The sequence below is a fragment of the Prunus dulcis genome, chromosome 4 (assembly GCF_902201215.1).
Source record: "Prunus dulcis chromosome 4, ALMONDv2, whole genome shotgun sequence".
Taxonomy (NCBI): Eukaryota; Viridiplantae; Streptophyta; class Magnoliopsida; order Rosales; family Rosaceae; genus Prunus; species Prunus dulcis.
In genome coordinates this window covers 18,017,300-18,025,244 of record NC_047653.1, presented here as the reverse complement: position 1 = coordinate 18,025,244, position 7,945 = coordinate 18,017,300, and the positions used below count along the sequence as shown (strand labels likewise).

At 34.1% G+C, this 7,945-nt stretch overlaps 1 long non-coding RNA gene across 1 annotated transcript; it reads right to left on the bottom strand.

The window, feature by feature from the left end:
* Window positions 1-1,019: 1,019 nt before the first annotated feature.
* LOC117625667 lies at window positions 1,020-1,762 on the bottom strand. The gene is made up of 2 exons (XR_004585435.1): window positions 1,718-1,762; window positions 1,020-1,611 (listed from the first exon to the last, which is right to left on the bottom strand). It is a non-coding gene; the product is annotated as an uncharacterized LOC117625667 (long non-coding RNA).
* Between the last annotated feature and the right edge of the window lie 6,183 nt (window positions 1,763-7,945).

Sequence of the window (7,945 nt, the reverse complement as noted above, 5' to 3'; positions counted from 1 at the left end):
CACGAATTATGTTATACGTCATTGCTTTTTCTATTTTGCAGACGTGAAAAGCCTCCAATAGTGTTGGTTGTTATATAAATGCTGATGTTACTTCTAGTTTTAGGCATCAGTGATCATAGTTGTCTGGTGGTTGTTTTTATCTTTAAACTTTAGTTGTTTTTGAAAAACTGAAGTTGTTATGAACAATAGTCATCACTTATGTAAGGAAAGTGTAGGTATTTTGTGTGTTTCACATCACACTTGGTTACCATCTTAGTATATCAAAAAGGCATCATTTCCAAGTCATGTTGTGTTGCCATTAGCTCATAAAGAAAAAAATTATATAAACAATAATTTAAATATATTCATACTTGTCTATATATTATACAAACAGTGTGTAATATGAACATAAGATTAAAAAGTGTAAAATACTAAATTTGGTAAGATATGTTGTCACTTCAAATTAACCAATATGCAAATTTATGATATCATAATGGTGAACAAGAAAATCTAATTTGTCAACCAATCTAATTAGATAACAAGAGGTCATTAAATGGATCCCACTTCATGTTTCAACTAGCAATTAAATGATCATGTGATGGGGTAGAGAGCTGGACAAGAACAGCTAGCATTTCTTCTTAATTCAATGGCTAGGCAGGCAGTGTTATCTTTCCTCTTGATTTTAGCAATTTAGTATTTTAGTAGTTTAGTAGTTTTTAGTTTTTGGTATTTTAGTATTTTAGTTTTTTTTTTTTCTTTGGAAGCGCAAGAATAAACCCATTGAGCCAACTCCAACAATAAAGCCTTCTGGGTCTAAGAAACATCATTTTTCTTAACTCAAACCTGAAATGGTTGGAATTATCATATACTCAATGAAATGAAAGATCAAACTAGACTTGGTTACTTCTAAAAAAAATTGGATGCTAGATAGTTTTACTTACTTTCCATGATATTTTGAAATGCTTCCTGTAAAAAAGAGTTCAAAATTAAACTAGTTTGATACATATAAGGAAGAAGTGTTAAAATACTCACATGATAAATGAAAAATAAAAGTGCATCTATGCAGCGCATATGGTCAAGACTCTTTACAGTGACTACTAATTTATTCAGCTAGTATCTCACATAAAAGAAAAATCTATTTCTCACTACTTTCCCTTAAAATTCTGCATTCTTTTACATCTGTGTAACACCGGTACTAACTATTCTTGGTAAATTAGGTGGTTGCTTTTAGGCAGAGGCTCCTTCACACTAATATTGCCCAGGTCAAAATCATGCTAAGACATCTTAGTCAAACATTTGTTGACCCAAGATATATGTAGATATACAAAATCTTGACATCCACTTGTCAACCAGATAGTATCAGTATCATCTTCCTGAAGAACATTAAATTTAGCAACTACAAGGGTTAACACTTTTGGAACCACGAAATATATACCTCATCTTTTGTGAGTCGAGGATTATAAAGCATCTCCTCCCCAACGGTGCTAAGCTGCATCTCAAGCAAATGTGTGGCAAAAGAAGCTGCCTCGGTATACAGGGTACAGAAGAAATAGACAATAGAGAGTCCCATACAGTGAATCCCTTGTAATCATGAGCAGGATAGATCAACGTATTCTTTGGCAATGTGAAAATCTGGATTGTAAGTACAAAAGAATAAGTGGCCTTTTAACATAAAGCCATGTTTGAACTCATTTCTTTCCTATGGTATCAAAGGTATGCTAGCTCAGCATGTTCTTACCTATGAATGAACTGACTTGTACAGTTGATGTGAACTGCCACCCTGCAAACAGATTAGAGAAATCAAACACGGGAACTTGATAAATCCCCTTAACAGTCATGTTTTAAGAACAAGCCAACTCTTCTAATGGCAAACTGTTGCTAGTTTTTCAATTTTTGCTTTCCTTGTCTTTTGATTGAAAACAGCAGAATTTGTCACAAAAAGGTAAATTATAAAGAGTTCCAAAAGTTGAAGGTACTATTCCTGAAAATTAGTTCTCCCACAACCCCGTATGAGTAAAGCATCTCCAGTGAAAGCCATCCTTGGTTGGGGCTGATTAGGCCCATCTCCTGTAACATAGGTAACACAACCTAATGTATGCCCAGGAGTAGCTCGAACCTGCAACACAAATTGCACACATGAGATACATATATACAAAGGCACATACATGCACAAACATACACACACACCCGACACAGAGAACCACAGCACTAACTTCTGATACATTTAAAAAAATAATAAAAAATCTCCCCCTGATTTCCTGTTTGTACCTCTTCCATTCTAGAAAGCAAGACTCAAAATTTACTGTTGTGTTTTTTCTTGGAGTTTGGCAGATGTATTGGCATCTGAGCATGAAGAGGCCATACACGCAGCAGTGCATACATTTAAGAGTCTCATTCATGCTTGCATTGATGAAAGCTTGATCAAACAGGGAGTTGACCAGATTGTAATGAATGCAAATCTGGATGCAAGGAAGTCTGGGCCAACTATAATTGAAAAAGTTCGTGCTACTATTGAAAGCTTGCTTGATCGAGGACTGGCACCAATCGGATCAAATGTCGGGAAACACAAATGGGGAAATCAAGAGAGCTAGGAAAATGGTCCATTAGGAGCAATTGCCCCTACTAGCCATTGGTGATTTATAGTTGGGAAAAAAAATAACACCAGAATATAACTGTTTGAAAAAAGGAAAAAAAGGATAATTTGAGTACAGAGTAGTTGATAGGTCCAGGTTAAAGGGAAATTTTTTGGATGGATATGAAATTATGATCCAAAAAATTTCAACTTTGGCACGCCCAAATCATATATGATATCCAAAAGTTCCAAAATATGAAAGTTTCAAAAGGAAACCAAATTACAAGGGAATGAATCAATGGAAGGAAAGAGTTGGCCAGTCTCTTATATAAGCAGTTGTAACAACACATGCAAATATAGATTAAAGAATAAAACTATATATTCTCTTTATAATAAAAAAACAATCTATTTGAACTGCATATACTGATCATCACAACACATCTCTCACCCTAGATAAAATGATATTAAGAGGTAATGCTCTTCCATAAACACAAATGAAGAAGAAAATGGCATTTCATTGATTAGTTATCATATTTACAGTCACATACTTGTATACAACCAAGTGATCCTTTAACTAGCCCAACAGAGTTATTGCTCATCAAAGTCCAAAACCAGTAAGAGTTGCTCTCTTCTGAAACATATGCACATACATTTGAGGAAACATATGCAAAAGAGTTGCTCTCTTCTGAAACATGGGGAAGCTCTTTGGAGCATCCCATCGAACAGCTGGTGGGCAAGTCCAAGGGGTCACACCAGCAGCAGACCAGGCCTACACAGCCACTTTCATGGCTGCCAAGGGGTCGGTTGACCCCATGGTGGCTCCGCCACCGATTTTTTTAAAAATTGAATTGAAAAAAAATAAATTAAAACATTAAAAAAGAAATGGGTATTTTTTTATCACACCAGGCTCTACAGAGCCACTTTCATGGCTGTCAAGGGGTCGCTTGACCCCATGGTGGCTCCGCCACCGAAGTTTTTTTTTTTTTATTGAATTGAAAAAAAAAAAATTTATAACATTAAAAAAGAATCTGGGTATTTTGTATCCACTATGAACACAGAAAGAGAGAGACGAAAGGATCGAGTTTGAGAAATATTAATCTTTTTATTGTTGCTAGTAATGAGTTAAGATTCTCCTACCTTGAAGCGGTGGCTTTGTTTTGCTGGCCAAAGTCTATGGTCAGAAATCAACCTCAGCCTCTTTCTTTCGCTGTCCCTGGCTGCACTCGAATCAGGTTCTCCTACGTCTGACGACTTTTTTGTGTTTGGCTGCTGACTCAGACTTACCCCTCCACCGGTCAAGTTGATTCTTCTCTCGTTTTTGAGTCTAGTAGCGGCAGCAGGCAGTTGTTATCTCGCGATTTTTTCTTTTTGAGAGTTAAGAGCAGAGAGACGAACTTTGGGATTTTTGACAGGGAGAGGAGAGAGAGAGAAGAAATTTTTTTGGGGGAGTTGACCTGGGTGAGTTAGGTTTCAGACTTTTTGAAATTTTTTAAGGGAAAAGGTGAAATTTTTTGACGGAAAAGGATGAAATTTTTTTGGGAGAGTTGACTTGGGTATAACGCATCGGTCATTGAAACTTTTACTTTACAAAAAAAAAAAAAAAAAAACACATGAAAGATATATGGCATCAATTCAAATATTGATTGATGCTATTTCCATATAAAGGCATCGGTTCAGATTGCTCAATATTGGTTGTGATGTCTTTATACTCCTATGGCCTCGATTTTTATAAAACTGAAGTTTAAGAGACTAATAGCATTGATTTCATGTTGCCTAAAGTGAATTTTGGCATAGTGTTAGTAGAATGGTTGAGTATCTACATAAACATTTACTGTTTGTATGATGTACATGCTAAGCTACTATTAGTTAGCAATTTTTGTTTCAGTCTTACCACTGCTTTTGCTATTACAAAAGGATAATAATGTTGTTTACTTGTTAAAATTCCTTTTTCAACGTGTTGAGACCTATAAGTTATCTAGCCTGTTTTTGCTGCTGTATATATATATTTTTAATGTGAAAATATATTGTATTATGTCTTTCAGGATAATGAACCATTAATGAAGGCACTATCAAAGCTAGTCAATCTTAATAATCCAGATCTTGTCTTGTTTGTTGGAGAGGCACTTGTTGGAAATGATGTTGTTGATTAATTAGCTTTCAAAGTATAATCAGGTTTGAGCTCCATATTCATGGTTTTTTTTTTTTTTTTTTTTTTTTTCTAGTATTGTCCAATTAGGGTTTGTTTGTTGGTCTCCATTTCTATTGAAAAATCTTCAGATATATGGTTTTTGCTAAGTTGCTTATTGGGTTTCTAATTTATATATATACATATATATTTGAATTTCATGGGTCAATTTGGCCACTGGGTTTTTGCTAAGTTGCTTATTGGGTTTCTAATTTATATATATACATATATATTTGAATTTCATGGGTCAATTTGGCCACTGGGTTTTTGCTAAGTTGCTTATTGGGTTTCTAATTTATATATATACATATATATTTGAATTTCATGGGTCAATTTGGCCACTGGGTTTTTGATGAAGTACTGCTCTATGCTAAGAAATCGTATGCTAGCTGATCCTTCCTTTCGTTTTAAAGTTGGGACAGAGGTTTGTTTTCATGATCTTTCTTTTTGGTAAATAATGTTTTTGAGTAATTTGTGTTTCAAGTCAAGGGACTGTAAATCATTAGTGCTCGTGAAAGAATTGTAGCTTTGCATTTTTCACTGTAAATATCAGTAATTGAGTTTGTTGGTCATTGTTTGCATTGGTGATAGTCCTATGAATTCCATTAAATATACCTTGCCTTCAAATTGGACCATTACATTTGATAGTTGTTGATCTTGTTGAATACCAAAGAAATTTCTCTTCCTTGACTCTTTTGTAATGCAGATAGTCATAGATTCCTGTTGTGCAACATTTGCAGAAGTTCAAAAAAGGGGAAAGGATTTTTGGGCTGAGTTTGAGTTGTACGCTGCTAATCTTTTGGTTGAAAATAGCTATTGACATTACTTTGTGTATACTTGAATAGATAGTTGAATTACTCAGGACTAATTGAGTTTACCACTGGTAACTGTTTTTTGTGATTCTTTAGGGGCGATCTGTTATATCAGTGGATGATACATTGAAAATCATAGCCTGCATGTAAGATGTAGTAATTTGTTATATGGTTTAATTGAAGATTTTTGATGGAGTTTTATTTATTTATGATTCTTAGTTTACATATGAATCTATGGTTCTGATGTGGGCTTTTGGTTGCTAGGGAACAACATAAGAAATTATCAACTATTGAGATGGAGTTGGCTGCAGCTAGACAGGAGGGTTTTACTTCAATGCGCTCCATAGAGATTAATGGACACTACTACAAAAAAGCAAAAAGACGACGGTAAATCACCGTCGTGTATTCGGTTTTTCAATGATCGTGGAATCCACCGTCATCTTTTCCCTCATAAACCACGACGCTAAATCACCGTCGTTGTTAAAATATACAACGTCATCAACAAATACAAAACGACGTCTTTGTACTGCAAAAGATCTAAAAAAGCAGTCGAGGATGAGAATAGACGACCAACTCTCTAAAAAAACGGTCGTTAAAAAGGAAAAATATGACACATATTAACAGAACAAGGCCGCAAGATAGACATACAACGACGAAAATTAAAATAAGACGCCGTTAAATATCATTTTCACGACAATTAAAAATATGACGTCTTTAAATACATTAGAAGACGACGTTATTGATTCCTACTACGTCGCCTATATAAAAACAGCCGTCGTAAAATAAATTTTCCACTTCGATTTTTCTATAAAAGATGACGTGGAAATAATTGTCAGTGTCATTATTTACGACGTATGTATATATAGAGTAGACGTTGAACAACGAAACAACGTCGGTTACAAATATATGAGAGTCGTATTACAAAATTTATACGCCCTATTTTCAGAAACAAACAACGACGATAAATATTAGACGTTGTTAAATAAAACAACGTCGAAAACAAATAAAAACAGACGTGTTTAGTCTGCTAAATTTCTAAAAAATAGTCGAGGATGAGAATAGACGACCAACTCAAACAAATCACCGTCGTTAAAAAGGAAAAATATGACACATATTAAAAGAACTAGGCCGCAAGATAGACATACAACGACGACAACTAAAACACTACGCCGTTAAATATAAGGGATCTTCACTAATATACCCAAAATAGGAGCTGAAATTATAAAAAAAACCCCACATGGAAAACACTTCATAAACACACCCAAAATCCATTTATTAAATAACAAATTAGTGTTGAAGTTCCAATAAATTACAGCACTGCCACTATCAAGCCCAACAGAAAAAAACTCAAAAAACACCCAAAACAAACCCAGCCCAAATTTATAAACAAGCCCAAACATTGTACCATCTCGTATTCCATAACTTTCGGCCCCAAAAAAAAAAGTAAACCATATCATAGAAGTACATTGTTAATACCATGTCATAAAAGTACATTGTTAATACCATGTCATAAAAGTACATTGTTAATACCATGTCATAAAAGTGCATTATTAATACCACGCTATAGAAGTATATTGTTAATACAATTTCATAGAAAAAAATTCTTAATACAATTTCATAGAAAAACATTGTAAATATCATTTCATACAAGAAATCCAAAAAACCCTAACAAGAGATTCGATATCATAGAAGTACATTGTTAATACCATGTCATAAAAGTACATTGTTAATACCATGTCATAAAAGTGCATTGTTAATACCACGCTATAGAAGTATATTGTTAATACAATTTCATAGAAAAAAATTCTTAATACAATTTCATAGAAAAACATTGTAAATATCATTTCATACAAGAAATCCAAAAAACCCTAACAAGAGATTCGATATCCTTTGCTGCCACCTCCAATTGTCCATAGTTTCACCAGATACAATCGCAAAGGCAAAAGGAAATACCTTTAGAAGAAAAAAAAAAATACATTGTTAATACTATGTCACAAAAGTACATTGTTAATGCTATATCATAGAACTATTTTCCTAGTAAAAATCACATTTTGCATATCATAAACTTCAAGTGCACAGCCATATATAGAGCAAAATATAGAGCGTGCTTTGTTACTAAAAATATGTTAATAATATGTCATAGAAGTACACTGTTAATACTATGTTATATAAATCAACTCAGTTGCAGGGTATGAACAGTATAACAGCTGTTCATACCACTTACTGTAAAACAACTTTGCTAAGTTCAGCATATCCCGCTCTTCAAAGAAGAGCTTTTTCAATGGCAGCCGTAGAGAGGAAGAGGAAGCGGCAGCCCCTTTGGCTATGGAAAAATCATTGTCGTCGGCATTTGTGAACAAGAGATTCGGATTGAAAATTGGGAACACATGACGGATC